Source organism: Myiozetetes cayanensis, unplaced genomic scaffold (assembly GCF_022539395.1).
Source record: "Myiozetetes cayanensis isolate MyiCay16 unplaced genomic scaffold, myiCay2020 scf3, whole genome shotgun sequence".
Lineage (NCBI taxonomy): Eukaryota > Metazoa > Chordata > Aves > Passeriformes > Tyrannidae > Myiozetetes > Myiozetetes cayanensis.
This window is the reverse complement of record NW_026087521.1, coordinates 38,997,200-39,015,021: the sequence shown is the minus strand read 5'-3', so window position 1 is coordinate 39,015,021 and position 17,822 is coordinate 38,997,200. Positions and strand designations below refer to the sequence as shown.

The window sequence follows — 17,822 nt, the reverse complement described above, 5'->3', positions numbered from 1 at the left end:
AAAGACTAAATCCTTTCCATTACTCCAGGATGTAGGGTTTTAATGAAATAACTATCAGGAAAAGATGGTTAAAAATGTTCCAGCTTTCAGAGTCAACAATTATTTTGTAGCTTGTGGCTGCCTAGATAGAATGTATTTATTTATCAAAACAACAAAGTAAAATTAAACTCATTATATGCAAACCACAACATTAATAAAAAGACACTGCTGCAATGTCAAGCACTCAAAATTTCATTCAGTCTTTTTCTGAGACTTTATGACAGTCTCTGAGTCACATATTTTTTGTGGGTAGCTATGCTTATCCAGTGCCTACGTTATTTTTAAAGCAATTTAAAGCGTTTATCCCTCCTACTCTGTGAATGTTCTAGAATTTATATACTTTACAGAGCCGATTCTTAAAATTAAATTATTATTTTCATGATGGATTTTTTTTCAAGATATTAAAATCCACTAATTTTATACACCCAATAATGGATGCTCATTTCTCGTCCACCCTTTTTTTTCTTTAGAGCTCATAGTATATATTTTAAGTTCCTGCATACCCAAGCAAAACTCCCATTGAATTCCATTTCCTGCCTTCCTGGCTCATTCTCAATCATTCCCAGTTCGTTCTAGCTAGGATTTACTGGCTGATGCTACTGGCAGTTATGTTGGCAGCTCTGCATCTGCTGTCCAGTTATCCTATTCCTTATAAAATCTGTCTTCCCTAGAGCTCCCTGCCAATTCTGACTCATTTTGTCTAGTCAGTCCCAGTTTCCCACTCCGTGTCCAATTTTTATCCAGGTTGATATTACCCAGGTTGACTATTAATCCACTGCCTTTGCCCATCAAGCCTCGGTCATTGCATCCTCAGCAAAATGTTGAACAATTTTCACCCATACTGGTACTCTTTTGTCCACTGGGGTCCCAGAAGAGTTCCAGCTGGGATAACACACAGAGGAGTTATTAAAAACCATCATGGGAAACTCTTTTTCTATCTTTTTCATCTTGCAACATAAAGTCTGTTGAGTCACTTCACGGGAATACTATGAGTTTATCACAGTCAGCGTCAGGAGTTTTGAGAAGCTAGAGCACACTCAGCAATGACCACAAATGGATTTTTTTTAATCTTCGTTATTAACAAATCTCTCTTTCCTCTGTGAATTCTTTATATTTTCAAAAGGCTTAGGATTTTGCTAATTCCAGTGCATAGTCACAGGGATGACCACAAACATGTTCTGTTCAGAACTGGAAATCTCACTGCTAGGCAGAAAACCTAACTCCACCAAAAAGGAAACTTTCAAATAAGATGTGTAGTTTTCTGTTGAAATCATAACTGTGTCGAAAAATCCTGGTTCGATGCAAATATTTCTAAGGAGACATGAGTTAACCTCTGGGAGTCGGGAAAAGACAGATAAATCAGTAAATTAAGTTTTAGTATGTTTTAATATAGGTAACAGTGAAACATGATCCATGTTTCAACAAGAATTTTCAGGTTTTCTTAGAGATTTAAAAATTCTTTTTACAAGTCCCTTGGGGAGCAGAATGAACCTCTCTCACTTATTGGATGAACAGTGCATAATACTTTGCATAATGAAATTAAGCAGCCTGAAGTACATGTGAACATGACTAATGAGACCAAATGCAGCAGGAAAAGCAAGCAGATGGCTTGAGTGAGCTGGAACAGAGTAGCAAGGAGAAATCTGAATGTTTTGGGTTTTTGCAGGGTACATACAGACATGAAAATATAATCTTTGCATTTCTGTGGAACAGTGCATCTGTCAGCACTTTGATGGCCTATGGACCACAAGTGAGAGTTTGCCAGAATACTAATAGTCTCTGTGGAAAACCTTTATATGTTTTCTATGGGAGTTACAAAACGCACACAAAATGCAAACAAAATGGAGGTGAGGGGGTAGGGGGTGTTTGTTTCACTTTGTGTCTTGCTTTTTTAATTTCATAAAAAAGATACTTAAACTAGTGGTATACTTTTATTGAACTAGTCTTTCTCAAACAAAAGCCTGGTTCTCAGACACCTACCCAGTAGTACAAACATGTGGAGGAAAATGCAGAAAGAGAGAGAGAAAGAAGGCAGTAGGTAATAAAAGGTGATGGAAAAAGGCTTTCTTATCAAGAAAGTTCAATGACCAACTTATGAAGGACGTTATGAGAAACACTGGATGATGCAGATAAATTGAGTTTGCTCTCCTTTCTTTCTGGGAAAAAACAAATCTGTCCATAGAAAAGATTAGCTGTTTATTTCTATAATTTGAGCTAAATTGAGAGTTACCAGACAGCCTCTCCTCGGGAGGTATTTTTTGGGAGGCATAAAATACATACTGACACTGGCTATTTACATCTGCAAACTTAAGGGATTGCCGGCAGTCATGTTACAAAAAATGAATAGATTCAGGGAGAAAAAGTATAAAACTGAGAAAATTTACAGTGTCATCCTTCCATCATATCTATTACAAAGGACTGGGATAAAACACCTTTGGATGTGTATTTTCTGACACCTGATTTTTTTTTTTTTTTAACTAGAAAACTTTATTTGAGGTTTTAAAAGAAAGCAGGGACACTACCTGGGACTGCAATATAAGGATATCTTGTTAACAAATTAATTTTAACTAATGTTCAGAAGAAAACAATTTTTCTGCACCTGTCAATAAGTAGAGTATTCTGTTTCACTGTTAATAATGCTACAGCTGTAGCCCACCTACCTCATATTTGACTACTACATGCTCCTAGTATTCAGCGCTCACAGTGCAATCCAGTAGTATGGAATATTTTTATTACCAACAAAAACTGTAGAGTTACAAGACTCAGACATTCTTTAATCCCTTCAGCTAGTTTTCAAAATGTATCTCTTCACTGTGCATACCAGTCTCAACTTTTTAAAAGTTTAGAATATTCAGAAACATAGAAAGACACTGAATAATTTCATGGAGCATCACTGTTCAATTAAAAAAAAGAACCAAAACCAACAAAACCCCAAGCTTCTTTTAGTTCTGCAAGACAGAAGTGATATTTCTTTACTATTTTTTCAGGACTTCTGACTGTATTTTTTATCTCCGGTACTAAACAAAAACCTTTTTTTTTTCAGTCTGAAAGATATTGAAGTTATCTCCACTCTGAAACAATCACAGGAGTCTCTAATAATCTGGTATCTGTAGACCAGCAAGACCTTTCAGTCAGCCTTGACCTACATTTATCAGGTGAATACATAGAGATTTGGATGATCTTTTCATTTTACTGCAAATGATTCTTAATTACACTGAAGCACAATATTTAAGCTTCACCCCACGAAACACTGTGAACTGTTTGTTACATGATAAATGACCTTAAATAAGATCTGGAATACCCAGACATCATTCCAGCCTGTATTACTTTTATCAGATCTCCCTCTGATCTTCTATTTTAAATACACACTGTTATTCAGGCTATCAGCAAAATTTCACTATCCTTGTAGCTTTCTAACATAACTTGCATTATTTTAGGAGTACCTATCACACTACTAATTAAAACATGGGGTTATTGATCTCAGTGCCTTTTATCATCCATCCAGACCAGGTATGCAATAGTTTTGTGAGGAAAAGTATCAACTGACAATTTCTATATTGTCAATGGTTTAAAAATTATAATCTCCTTATGTAAAGCTGTTTGTCAATAACTTCAGTTGCAAAACTGAGTTTCCGTGATCTTCTGCAATAATTTGTATCAAAACAGAGGGCTCAAATGCACAGGCAGCACAGCTTCATGAGAGGAAAGTCCTGCTTATCCAAACTGATTTCATCCTACAACAAGGTAACCCACCCAAGGGAAGCCAGTTGATGTCATCTAGTTGGATTTCAGTAAAGCTTTCAACACCATCTCTCACAGGTCCTTCTGGACAAAATGTCCAACTTACAGCTGGACGAACACATCAGGTGGTGGGTGAGCAATTGGCTCATGGGTCAAGCACAGAGGGTAAGAGTGAATGGGGTAACATCAGACCGATATTGGGAATCACCAACCATACGATGTTCAACAAAGGAAAGTGTCAGATTCTGCATGTGGGATGGGGCAACCTTGGATGTTTGTACAGACTGGGGAATGAGATGCTGGAAAGTAGTGCCATGGAAAGGGACCTGGGGGTCCTGGTCAGTAGCAAGTTGAATATGAGTCAGTAGTGCCCTGGCAGCCAGGAGGGCCAACTGTGTCTGAGGGGCATCAGGGAAAGCATCGCCAGCTGGGCGAGGGAGGGGATTGTCCTGCTCTGCTCTGCACTGGGGTGGCCTCATCTTGAATATTGTGTGCAGTTTTGGGCACTACAATATAAGAAAGATAGTAAGCTATTAGAGAGTGTCCAAAGGAGGGCAAGGAAGATGGTAAAAGGCCTTGAGGGGAAGCTGTGTGAGGAGCGGCTGAGGTCACTTGGTTTTTTCAGCCTGGAGAAGAGGAGACTGAGGGGAGACCTCATTGCAGTCTACAACTTCCTTGTGAGAAGAAGGTGTGGAGGACAGACATGGATCTCTTCTCTCTGGTGACCACTGACAGGACCCAAGGGAATGGCCTGAAGTTGTGTCATGGGAGGTTTAAGTTGGATATTAGGAAAAAGTTCTTCACCCAGAGGCTGGTTGCATACTGGATCAGGCTCCCCAGGGTAGTGGACACAGCACCAAGCCTGATGGAGTTGAAGAAGCATTTGTATGATACTCTCAGGCAACATGGTATGACTTTTGGGGATGACCCTGTGCAGGGCCAGGGTTGGACCTTGTGGGTCCTTTCCAACTCTACATATTCTGTGATTATGAAATTTTAGGTTTGGTATATTGTTGTATATAGGAAAACTAGCAACCCCAAAGAAAGCTGGTGGGAGAAAAGTGCAAAACAAACAAAAGAAGATGGTTCTTAGCACAACAGGTGAAATATTTATGAAATTCTCAGAAACATATTAGGAGTTACAAGAAAGTTTTAAAAAGTTCTATGGGGAAACTTAACAAGAACTTAGAAAAGAGTTCATTGGTAGCTGGAGATATCACACCAGGTTTAGGAAATCCCTTGCGCTGAAAACAGTTGGAGGCTGGGAATTTTCAAGAGATGTGTGATGTCTTCTCACTCTATTCCTCTTTCCCCTGGAAATATTCTATGGCTTGTTGAAGGTAGGATACTTAACACTGTAGGTCCAAGTCTATAAAAATCCCTCGTCTGAATTCTTGGAACAATTCTTCTGTTTCAATGAGATGCTCTGCATCTGTCTATACTTTTGCCTAAGCACTTATGTAAAGATGTTACTTTCTAACATTCTTTTTGCTTTTGCTACATGTCAGATCATTAATATTAACTTTTCTCTTACAGCAAAAGCAGACTGTGACAGACATCTTGGTTTCCTATAAATATTTTTCCTCCACATGTATGCTGAAGCATGCAATTAAAAGTCAGAATCAATAGTTCACTACAGAGCAAAAACATCACATTTCCTTATATTGTGCCAACTTCTATCCTCAAAATCTCAATCTGACCTCTCGTACCAACCCAACTCCATACTGATCAATTCATTTACTTGCTACTAAAGAACAATTTCCAGCTTAAACTATGAGCGTGACCTTCAGCTTATGAAAGACATCAAACACAAGATCAATCTCATGGTATAGAACTCTCTGCAGAAGGAAACTAAACAGTCGATTTATTTCATGCCACAAGTGAAAATAACACAAATACACAAAACTAGGAAGTTGACAAAGAACGGGCAAGTTTTTGAGGTTCTGTCTTCCAGATCTGTGCACTTGTTCAATTAGCAATTATTAAAGTCAACGGAATTGGCCAGCTGACAACTTGTAATGCCAAAATAAGAGTTTAATGTTCTTTGCCAACATCAAGCTGATGTACAGTGTGTCACTCTGTACCTAGAAAACTCAGCACGTCCTTGCCAAGATGACAAAACAATCTTCACAGAGCTCTGGTAATATGCACTCACAGTTTATCAAGATTCTGTACATTATCTCAAGTTCGACTCTCTTCAAAACAGTAGTTTATTAGCCAATTACATTGGAAAGAAGCATCTTCTCTTACAAACAGCTTTGATGGGTTGAGTTACCATTCTTCTCACATACACAAGGGAAAAAAACCCTCAAAATCCACTTGCCAAGCATTGTTTCCTAACTGCAACATTTAAAGGGAAGGTTGCCACTTCCTCTGGCAGAGACATATGAACATAAAAAAATGCTGTACCCATAAAACTAGGAAATAAATAAACAATCAAATTAGAAATCTTAAACAACATGAAATTATCGCATGCACTCAGGTAGAGCCCTCTTGCAATTAGGGATCAGATAAAGATTTTAATTAGTTCCCTTGAAAATTGGTGTTTGCATTTAGAACGTACAATAAGTTCATCACCGTTTCTCTGTCATCCATTTTCCAGGAAGCTTCTTAGTCAGAATATATCCTCTAACGCTACACCCAAGCCATGAATAAGTACACACATGAAGCAGTCAAATCATGGTAAATTATAACAAAGCATCACTTAAGACTGGGGACGCTTCACATTTAAGCTTGGTATTCTTACTGTCCAGTCAGGCAACACAGTATTTCTTAGTGTATTTCACATCTCTCAGCTTCCTTCTCTCAATGTATTTCTTGGATTTCTCTAAAAAAATCCAACTAGGATACAGTCCACCAAGGAACTACTCCATCATATTCTCTGCTGCCATTTCCAAGTTGGTGTTTTTTGCTTAAATGGGAGTCATGCAGATAAGAACTGAATAGTGACCCTTAGTGACATAAATACAACTTCTAAAGTTTGTGAAATATATATGCAAAAAGAAGTGGAAATATGATTAAATAAATAAATAATTCTGATTATCACATGATTCAACGTTTACTTTAGGGTTATTATAACATGAACAAAACAATACTTGAGGTAAAATTTGATTTACAGTATAAATGGTATATTGCATTGCATTCAAGAAAACAATGTTGACTCACTGCCATGTTGTCAGCCTATATTGAACTGAAACAAATTCAAGAAGTAATTCATAATACAATAGTATTCTCAGCAGTTGCACATACTGCCCAGGCTATTTAAATATTCTATAAATAATTGCTCAGAAAGGCACAATTGTCAGTGTGCATAGACTGGATGATAAATAGTCAGGTAGCTTAAGTAAAATTTTGCTTGATTAACTGTTTTGTTTTTAAACCACCTGCACTGTATTGTCTGATGTACCAGAACAGATCAAATTGTTCTCAGTGTTTTTCTGAAAACCAGACAAGCTTACAAATTATAACTTTTATTGTGTTATGGAACTGATGCCAAACTGAAGAGCTGCATATTGTGTGATCCAACTACCTATTTTTTTGGCCAAGAATTTAATATCAGCCATTGTTACATATGAATATATATCAGACACTAATACCACTGTGTCTTATGGAAGTAATTTTACTTTTTGTCTCCCCATCTTCAAAATAGATTTATTAGTCCTCTTGAAATGTAGTTTCTCACTTGAATTTTATTTTGGTCAGCTGGCAACAAACGAGATTACAGCTTGAGTATTTTCAGATGGAGGCATTAATCAACAAAGCCCACTGATTTGAGTCAAAGCATACCTGACTTCCACCATTGTAAATGCTGCCAGTGCTTGCACTTCTTTGTTTAGACCAGAAGAGGTCTAAAGGTGAGGTATTTACATGTCTAAAGATGCTCAAAAGCACCTAATGCAGTTTATAAAAACAAACAGGCAAAATGCATAGCAGTGTCATGTTATCTAAACAAAATGTTGTGTTTGTGTAGAGCTTATTTTGAAATGTAGCCATTTGAAAATACTAAACCCTTCTGACACGGTTATTCTAGTATATATTATTCAACTTGTGAAAAGAAGGATAAGATACATTGTTTTGGATATACTAATAACCATCACTGTTTTTGCACGGGTTTGTGTATTCTTTGAATACCCATGCTCAGAACAAAATTAATACTATGAGAATTTAAAATCTCAGGGCAGGATATTTCACCTTCATTTAAGTGGCATAGGATATGGATGTCCAATGAGTTGTGCTGGAGAAGAGGGCCGTGTGCTGCCACAAAAGCTTTTTGCAGCAGTTAATACTGCAAGCTTTCATAAAGCCGTTACTGAAATTAGAGTAAGCTTTATTCTGACTAACAAATTGCAGACGGTAACTAAAAATGACCCAATTATTTCTGGAAAAAATAGCTCTTTAAAATTTAAAGTTGAAATATATAGGTGGGAGGAGAAAAAGAGTAAAATGATTGTGTATGACAATTCAATAGTAGGAAAACTGAATACCAGGTTTTACTGTTTTTCAATGAAAGAACATAATACAAGCTATTGTAATTGTTTTTTAACAACAGATTTTTCCATAAACAGCATTTATGTTTTACTTACACTGTTAAAGCTGTATGAAGAGGATTTATTTTGCAGATACTGTTTCTTTACAACCATCCTCAGTATAACTCATTAAACTAGCATGCCACTGAGATAAATGAGCATTCTTATCCTATTCCTTTAAATCACTGAAATATCTGTATATTCCTTAGCACTGATTTAACTATTGATGTAGCTGAAAATATAATCAGGTGAGCATCTTCCTCCCTTTCACCATAATCTAATATCTCTGTTGAATTATGAGATCACAGACTTGCATAAGAGTCTCATATAGCTATAAACCTTTCTATTACCGTAACAGGGTTTCTTAGTTGCCGTTACTGTTCCTTTGGGAACCTACTTGTTAGTGAAAGGTTTCCCCCCCATATAACTTAACTAACCTTTAAAAGTATTCTTCAAATATACTTAGAAACATGAAAACAAAAAATTGCTTACAGAGAATACATTCTCTTGAAAGAAATAATACAAAATTTTTTCTAATAACAGATGCTATGACACAGCCTTCATTAGTTATTTTCTGTTCCAAATGAAACTTCAAGGAAGAAATAGTCAAGAAAGAAACCAAAGTTTGCCAGGAATGGAGCTACATTTCTGAAGTCCTCTCAATGATGCAGAGGCCACTAAAATTAAAAAAATCCAAATAGTGGCTCCTGACTCTGTTTAGAGACTTGACACATAATGTCTGCAAAGAACAATATGTATTAAAGCAGTCAGTAGTACTACTAACCTGCTAATTCCTATTAAGCACAAAGACTGAAGAAATGAGCTGTGTAACTTTGGCTATGATAAAAACTGACCTTATAGTTATTCTTTAAAATCTATTTTCTGAGACTTGTACCTCCTTTCACTGTTTATATTCATCTGCTGTCTCTTGTCTTAAACTGGACTCCTATGCCACTGGCATCTTTGGTCATTGCATGCACTGAACACCCCAATGACTAGGTGTTAGAGCAGTCCCATAGCTGAAGTTGCTGGGAGCTCCATGAGATGGTCCAACAAAGACAAATGTTAAGCTTTTGTTTTAAAGCTTTCATCCACTTACTTCTCAAAATGTAGAACATTTGGCATTGCCTGTAAGATTAGACAATCAGTTTCAATAAAATGTTTTCTACCACTCAAGAAGACAGTGAAGTGTCTCACTCTGGTAATTGCCTATAAGCTATATGTGTAGCACAGCTCTAACACTTTTTTTTTGGAGTAATGACCTGGTACTTCAAATGGGATGAAGAGTTACCATCATGGATTCCTTACAGTATGCAGTCCTCAGCAAGTTAAGGACTATTCTAAGTTACATCAGATTTTCAGCCACAAGAAGGAGACAGAGAAGCTTTGTGAAAGCTTGGTCACCTCTGTTCTAAAATACATGCCGATTTCGTGTTCTCTTGGAGTAGGTGTTACTCCATAGAAATGTGGCAAATGCGTGCACACACACACATACACTCTCATGCAAAGAAGCTCACAGCAACTCAAATTACCCATGATACTTTCACAATCCTTTTCTTGGCCATGAAGACGTAATTAAACAACACTGTTCCTCAATATAATAGAAAATAAGTAATTTAAAAAAAAAAAGTAAAAGGAAGGAAACCTCAAAAGAAACCCTATGATCTCTCAAGATAAGCAGTTCTGGACTTTGCACTGTCCTAATAAATGAATATAATGAAGAATTTTACTTTATGACTACAGTATCTACTATCAAAGTCCATGCAAAAGGGCCTGAGATTCTTCTTAGTACTGAATTATCAGAATTAAAATAGTTTCTTTTGAAACACCAAGCTGAATCACATTAGTGGCCCAGTATCTGGCGAGTAATACAACACATTATGGAGTACCTGAATTATGCATTAGCTTGAAAGATTCTGTACTCATTCCAAAAGGCAAAAAATATCCCCACTAATAATTGTATCATACAGACAAAGGAGGTCAATAAAGTTAGAAGTAGTTTCCTAATGTTTGTGTTGGGTAAACAAATAAAAAGTAAATATTAAACTTTGACCTCTCACTTTTCCTTTCAACATTTTTCACTTAACCCAAAGTTGACTAGAATCATTCACTGTCACTCTGTGGTCTCAGCTGAATAAATTATTGCAGTGCATTAGTACACTCTATTACTTTTCATGAGTCTTCTATTTTACTGTATCACTGAAGCTGTGGTTGCCTCCAACAAACATCTTTCTCCTCAAGGCTCAAAATCTTTTTCGTCTTCCTTTTCTCTCCTTATGTTTCATATTGCTTTAGGTGTGAAATTTCAGTCACCCTTCTTCTCATAGCAAGGAACTCAGTTCTACCCCACTAAAATACCTACACCCCATCCCCTGCCTGGCTCTCGCTTCCTTTGTATTGTCTGTGACTGCCTAGCAATGGCTTTCCTTATTTTCTTTTTCCTCTTCCTCTCCTCTTCTTGCACTGATCTCTGCTCTCTGTGTTCAACTTCTAAGTTTTCACTTCTTCCTGATTCATCTCACACACTGAACTTGTCTTTGGAGAACAGTCTCCCAACAACCAACAGACTGATATTTTCCATCTCCTCCCTTTAGTCTTCCAAAACCCTGCTTAATCTAAACACTAGCTTGACTTAACACTCAAAAGACAAATTAATGTGCTCTTTCAACAAAGACTTTTTAAAACCTATTCTTTCATTTTATTTGCACAGGATAGGCTAGACTAAAACCTGAGTAAATAAATTATGCTGCTCCTTTGAATATCTGTCTAACTCTACGTAGTATAAGCAGAAAGTTACTTCAAAGTTTTGTGTATGGATTTAAGATCTAGAGGGTCCTGCTGTTTGATTCAAAGATATTTTATTATTGCTACATAAATATTTGTTCTTTGTAAATACCTATTTATATAAACACGGAGTGGGAATGGCAATAAATACACTAGTCTTGTTTCCATGGTGGTTGGAGTAGATGATGACAAAATGTGAAGATAAAAACTGTGAATAAGTACAAATATTTAAAGATTCTTCAACTATATGAATAAAATACAAACAAGAAAAATGAGAAAGGGATCACAATGGAGTGAAGATGGTACAGAATTTAGGCTTATGCTGAAAATATTGAATGCAGGGATGAAGATGGGTAACAGAAGTAAAAATTAAAAATTATCTGTTAGTTACAAAACTCAGAGAGAAGAGAGGCTCAAGACGATTAAGCTGAAGGTGATGAGATGGTCTCCAGCCCAAAGTCTGGAAGAATAGGAAGAGGATATATGAGGCAGCAATATCATTATCTTGTCCTACAGGCATAGAAGAGAAGAACAGCATAGAGCAGCAAAGTAGGAGAGAGGAGAAAGCAATTAGAGCAACAGCTGGTTGGAAAGTTTTTTAATAATGTGTATTTTTTTTAGAGAAAGTTTTCAGAGAAAGTGTATTTAATTTAAAGACAAACAGGTCAAGGGATGAGGAGCAGGTAGATCATACAACAACAATTCAGTAGCTTTCTTCAAGGTTCTGGAGTTTATTAGACATTGGAAATGTGGGACACCTTATCTGAAGTCTAGAAAAGCCTTTTTTGTATCAGGCCACATGGGAAATCATTACTCAGCTGACGTAAAATTAGGATTAATAGCAGAAATATTAGACCAATAGGTAACTAAAGGGAAGGTGTTTCACAGAATATTCTCAGTTGGAAGGGACCAACAAGGATCACTGAGTCCAACTTTAAGTGAATGGCCCATATAGGGATCAAACCCATAACCTTGGTGTTAATCTCACTGAAAAAGAACACACCTAGTGATGGAAAATTTCAGGCTAGAGGGAAGCTATGAAGAGAGTTCCTCAGTGATCAGTCCTGGGAGAAATCTTGTTATTTTCATAATTACTTTGGCCAAAGTATCTGTACTATATTAGTGAACCATCATGATAATTCATTTTTGGGGAGATAATCAATACCGAGGAGCACTGGGATATCGTTATGCAAAGAACTGCATGACCTTGAGAACACGAATAATATAAATGAAATAAAAATCCATCATATAAATGGCAAGGCCATCCCCCTAAGGACTAATAGAAACATTTCTTCCATAAGCCAGAATTTCTTTAGTTAAAAATGACTGAGGTGGAAAAGGATCGGTCATAGGATTTAAGTATGAGTTGTTAGTGTTATATGGACAATGCAACTCTAAGCTGCATCGAACAAGATTTTTCAGGAGAGAAGGAAATACTGATATGGGGGAAATCTAATCATCGGTATCTCTAAATTGCCATAGAATCCTGTTCACTCATGTTAAAGAATGATAAGCTTAAATTGGAAGAGGTGCAAAAAAGAGGTGCCAACATGATTAGAGAAATGGAAAATCTATCTGACAAAAAGAGATTAAAAATGCTTAAGCATATCTGGTCTGGTGAAATAAAAGAGAAAATATGCCAGGGAACTGAATAGTGAAAGAGAAGGAAAAATTATTCAGTCTAGGGGCCACAGCTGGCATAAGAACGAATAAATATAAGGTGGCCATGAATAAAGTTAGGCTGTAAATGAAAAAAAAATAGAAGTCTAAACACTAAAACAATGAGAATCTGTAACAGCCTCGTAAGAGAAGAAACAGATGCGGCTCCCATCCCCTCCCCCGAATTACACCCAGTTGCACTGTGCTTTACAAGGCCATAAGGTGGATCAATATGAAGTGCTACTTGAAACAGTAAGGAGCTGGAGCTGGCAGCCAAGGAGATCCCTACCCACCTCATGTTTTTAAAATTCTTTAAATAGCAACCTGCATTTTTCAGAGAAGCAGTGTATGATAAAGAATAAATAGAAGAAAACAGAAGATAAGTCTTCTGTTTACAGAATCATGTACTTTTTCCACAGACTAAATGTGCTAATTAAACCAATCTATTTAACTTTTTTCTGGAACTCACTATTTCATGCCCCCGAGATATTTGTGATCTTTCCACTTCAACTACATTTTATTACTAAACTGTTAAATGACATTTTCATATACTTGAATATCAACTCTGCCTTATATAAATACAGGAAAATACATAGGAAGATTACCCAGCACCAGCCATGAAGACTGCCATTTCTGAGATCATAAATCTGTAACTTATCCTCTTCTCAATATATCTACATTCCTAATTGTTTAAAGACAGAATAATTTTGCAGGCATAGTCATTTTTCTCTGTTTTTACATAACTATTCAAAAGTAGTATAAAAAATGCACTTAGTTGATGCAGTCTGAATGAATAGAGGGGAAAAAAGAACTTCACACCACCGCTCTATATGTGTGCCACTCTTTCATTAACAGCCACTTTCCAGAACAGGCTCACACATGAGATTTATTCTTGAGGAGGTAAGAACTCACAAAAGTTGAGTATGTATTTTTTGTAAAGAAAGAGTCTAATCTAACTCTATACATGAATTTAGACAGTTCAATTATCATAGACCCTTGAGAAGGGATACTTAAAGAGCAGTAACCTTTTCATTTGTCTGAACAGAAATGACTGAGGAGTAAGGAGGAATAAGTGTCACTGAGACCCTGGCAGTCCTTTCTTTTATGATAACGTCAGGAGCAACATTTTATTTAGAGCAGGTTGAGTTGAAGGCACTGCACTGTATTCTTTTATCTCCTAGCACATATAAATGCTCTGTACCTTCACTGCAGTCAGGAAATGTTGGATGCTGTTCAATCAACAGCTGTATCACTAACTTAGCTTTGAAAATTCCTTATCAAACATCTCCTACAATGGTATTCCCAGACAGTTCTTGGCTCTTCTTTTGAACAGCTCAGCCTCTGGGTCGTGATTTTCCCATCCCCTACATTTGTTATTGCCATATTAATGGAGCATTTACCAGCTCACACTGCTCACAGCTCCAGGCACCTGACTGAAAGGGTTGTAAACTTCTCCCAAAGCTAGTTTGCAAATTCATATACTATCATTAAACAGCTTTCTTTTAAATCAACTGTGCACTTCCCAGAGCAAGCCCATGCATTGGGCCATGCATTCAGTTGACTATTACAATAGTTGCTTATTTTATTTATAAGTTATTCAAAATTTATTTTAAGTAAATTCATAAAAAACACATATATCAAAAAACAAATAGATACTGAGAAAATACACTGTTACCAGTAGTGATAGTTAGAACCTGTTTTAACCCTAACATAACGTAAATAAGTAAAGGCAACATTAATAGCAACATCAGAGATCCACTATTTGTACACAAATACAAAAGAAAGAGTAAACAACTATGTACAAACAACTTCATTCAGAAAACATCTATCTGTTCAACTATACACAAGTATACTGTCTACAACACTGCCTTACAACAAATAAGTATTCACACTTGTGCCACTACTATTAGCATGACAGTTACTTCCCAACATTTCCTGACTGCAGTGAAGGTACAGAGCATTTATATGTGCTAGGAGATAAAAGAATACAGTGCAGTGCCTTCAACTCAACCTGCTCTAAATAAAATGTTGCTTGCCGTCCTTTATCACAGAACTTGCAGAAAAACTGTTTGGACTTGGCTTACAGAGATATCCATCCTAGACAGCTTTGTATGGGTCTAGGATCGGTGGGTTGAGTTAAACAAACGACATTCTGCTCTAGTAGGGCTCAAGGATATGCATTAGCAGCTACACCGGTCACCACAGTGCCTGTGAAAGGAGAGCTATAAATGCTCCTGTTTACACTCAACTGGCTTCATTTCTCCTACCCCAGATATGATCTGCCCTGCACCCACAGATATAAGTGGTGTCATGGGATGTGTGGCTGTGCTTCTGTACACCCTAAGTGCAAAACCTATCATCATTCCCAATTTCTCTGCTGCCCTTGGGCTTTTCTGTACCAGTCTAGACAGAATCTCATAAATTATCATTTTCCTGAGCTCATTTGAGAGCTGAAAAGTATAGACTGTATTTTTAAAACACGGAGACCTCCAGAACCCACCTTCTGTTAATTTATGCTTTTAGTATTTGCTCTGAACGCTACCTTCCAGGTAATCCACATCTATCACTGGCCATCTTGAATAGCTGACTTGCAAGTGCAATAGATGACTTTGATCCAAGATCCCTAGAAATGGAGAATGATTTAAAAAATCACGTTGATAACAACCTCAAATTTACATTTAAATGAGGTATTACTTGAAAAAAACCAACTCTCTCATGTAATTGTAAAACTATTAAAATGTTCAGTTTAAGAGCTTGACTACTTTTATGTTGCTCTTGAGTACTGACTTTGATCAAAGCTCAGCTGTTCCATTTATTAAAATCTGCCATTTCATCTGCAGAATTTATATGTTTAGTATTGCAGCTTCACCAAGATCTCTTAAATAAGTTATAAAAAAAGGTGCTTGATAAATATAATCTTAGGCACAATACACTGCTCAGTGCTTTCCCTATAAATCCTTAGATCAGTATTGCTGAGCAAAATGACTGGAGAACTGCATTTATTTCTGCTGTCACTTAAGTGTTCAATCTTATTTCTGGTACTTTCTAATCAGCTAATTGGTTTTGACCTTATTGGGCTCTAAAAATGCAGTCCATGCAGCAAACTATAGAAAGAGAGCAGCTGGTCCCATAATGTCATTGAACATTACTTCACCTCCTGAATGAGATTTATCTCCCTGATCCAGTCTGTTGTATAATCTGAGGAAAAAAATAATTTCTGGAGGGTTTTTTACTAAAAAAAAATGCGTAAATCATAAACACAGAACAATTTCTACTAAGTGTGAAAACACTGTGAACGTGTTGAGTATTCACATTTTTCGTAGGACAGTAGGAAACTAATTTGTTTCTTTCCTGGGCCTTTTAAATAGATAATGTTGTTATCTCAGGTGACATGTCTAGCAGAAAGCTAACATGCAGTAGAGGCAGTACACAATACTAATGAAACACTCCAGAGGCAAATCTGGTACACACTGTCACTAATTCAAAGTTTATGGTAGGTTTTCTTATCAGTAAAGCCACCTTTTCCATTTTCTCTTTCTCTATTGGCTTTATCCATACTAAGCTCAAAGGCACAAGAAAGCTCTCGGACATGGCTTGCTGAATATTGGCATGATTAATACCTGTTGCCTGAGAGCTGTTTGAATTGAGGTGTTCTCTCATTGTAAACAGCCTGGACTGTGTTCATACTGAGGACTGGTTTTTGAGGAAGGTCTTCTCATACACACAAGAGGGTGGTAGGAGAGAGGGGCTGCAAAACCATTCTCCATGCTTGCCCTACTTTCTACAATACCTGGTATCCCACAATATAAGCCTGAGCAGTCATGGTCAGGATAACAGCACTAGGGATTTTAAAGTAATGCCAATTCTGAACTAGTAATGGGTGCCAACAATTTATTCCAAATTTAAAAAAGTGCTGTTTACTCAGCATCACAAGGCAGCTCCAGCTGAAACACAAATGGGGCCCTATTGATTATGTTTGACAGCACAAGGGCCAGTAATTTAAAGCTTTCAAAGAAAAAAAATCTCTTCGACTAATTGCAGGCCTGTGGCCCAAGGGTCACCAAAGATTTCTTAGACAATCTAGATTGTCTTTTTAATATAGTCATCACAGCATCTCCATGATAAAGGCAAGTACTGTTGCCATTTCCAGGAGAAACTGACAGGAAAAGATGATGACATGAAGTGATCCAATAATGTACAACAGCAACGCCTACTACTTATAAGCAAGGGTGCTTTTCTTCACACACCTCTCTGTTCAACCAGGATGTAGCTTCTGCTAGTTCTGTTGCCTAAAGGTATATTAATTACCTCAGTGGATTCATGGGAAGGAGCCCTGTGCCAAAAGCCATTGTTTTATCAGCCCTGTCCTCTCCTATTTGCTGTAAATGCAAAGAGGTTGCTGCTCACAACCAACTGGAGGCATCTGCCACCATGGTTTCCCTGAAATTTAGCTGGAATTGATGAGTACGTAGGATCAGTGTTTGGGAAAAAACCCCACAAGACCAAGGAGAGCTTGCCTAGTAAATAATTTGATGTGCACTGTTTACACCTGAACTTACAACAAACCTCCAAGTTGAAATACTGGTGTTCCCCTCAAAGAGTATCTTCACATGACTGAAGGAATCAAACATTTCTAAGGAACACTTGTACTCGTTATAGCAATTCACAGCAGAGGGCCCTAAAACATTGTTTCAGCCGTGCAATTACACACTTGATTTAATTTTTTTTTTTTTTTTTCCCCAAAAAGCTGCTGATGGGTTGCAGCGCCTGACTTCCCATGATACAAAGCAAGACTGATTTCCCGTGGCTCTGAAAAGCCAAATCTCTCTAGGGAGACAATGTTTCTTCCTATTGCATCTCCTTTTCCTCTCACCATGTCACATGCACACTTCAGAAGCACAAGATACCTTCCTGTTTTGTGCTGAGTATCATTTTTTGCTCAATTTCTAATCAGCCATTTGTTAAGGGAGCTGCAAAAGCACACAAAGGCAGCAGCTGTTCCCTTGCTGCTGCGAACGTGCAGCTCTGTGACCAAATGCTGTTTGAGGCGCTGCCGAGAAGCAGCTGCTGATG

The 17,822-nt window shown here is 37.2% G+C and overlaps 2 protein-coding genes across 5 annotated transcripts in view; one reads left to right on the top strand and one right to left on the bottom strand.

Moving 5' to 3' along the window:
- The window catches only part of PPP1R12A (protein phosphatase 1 regulatory subunit 12A), a 1,052,766-nt gene that overhangs the window by 496,227 nt on the left and 538,717 nt on the right, over positions 1–17,822 (top strand). The gene's annotated exons all lie outside the window — the stretch shown is intronic.
- Positions 1–17,822, bottom strand: part of SYT1 (synaptotagmin 1) — a 345,628-nt gene that overhangs the window by 269,660 nt on the left and 58,146 nt on the right. The window lies entirely within an intron of this gene.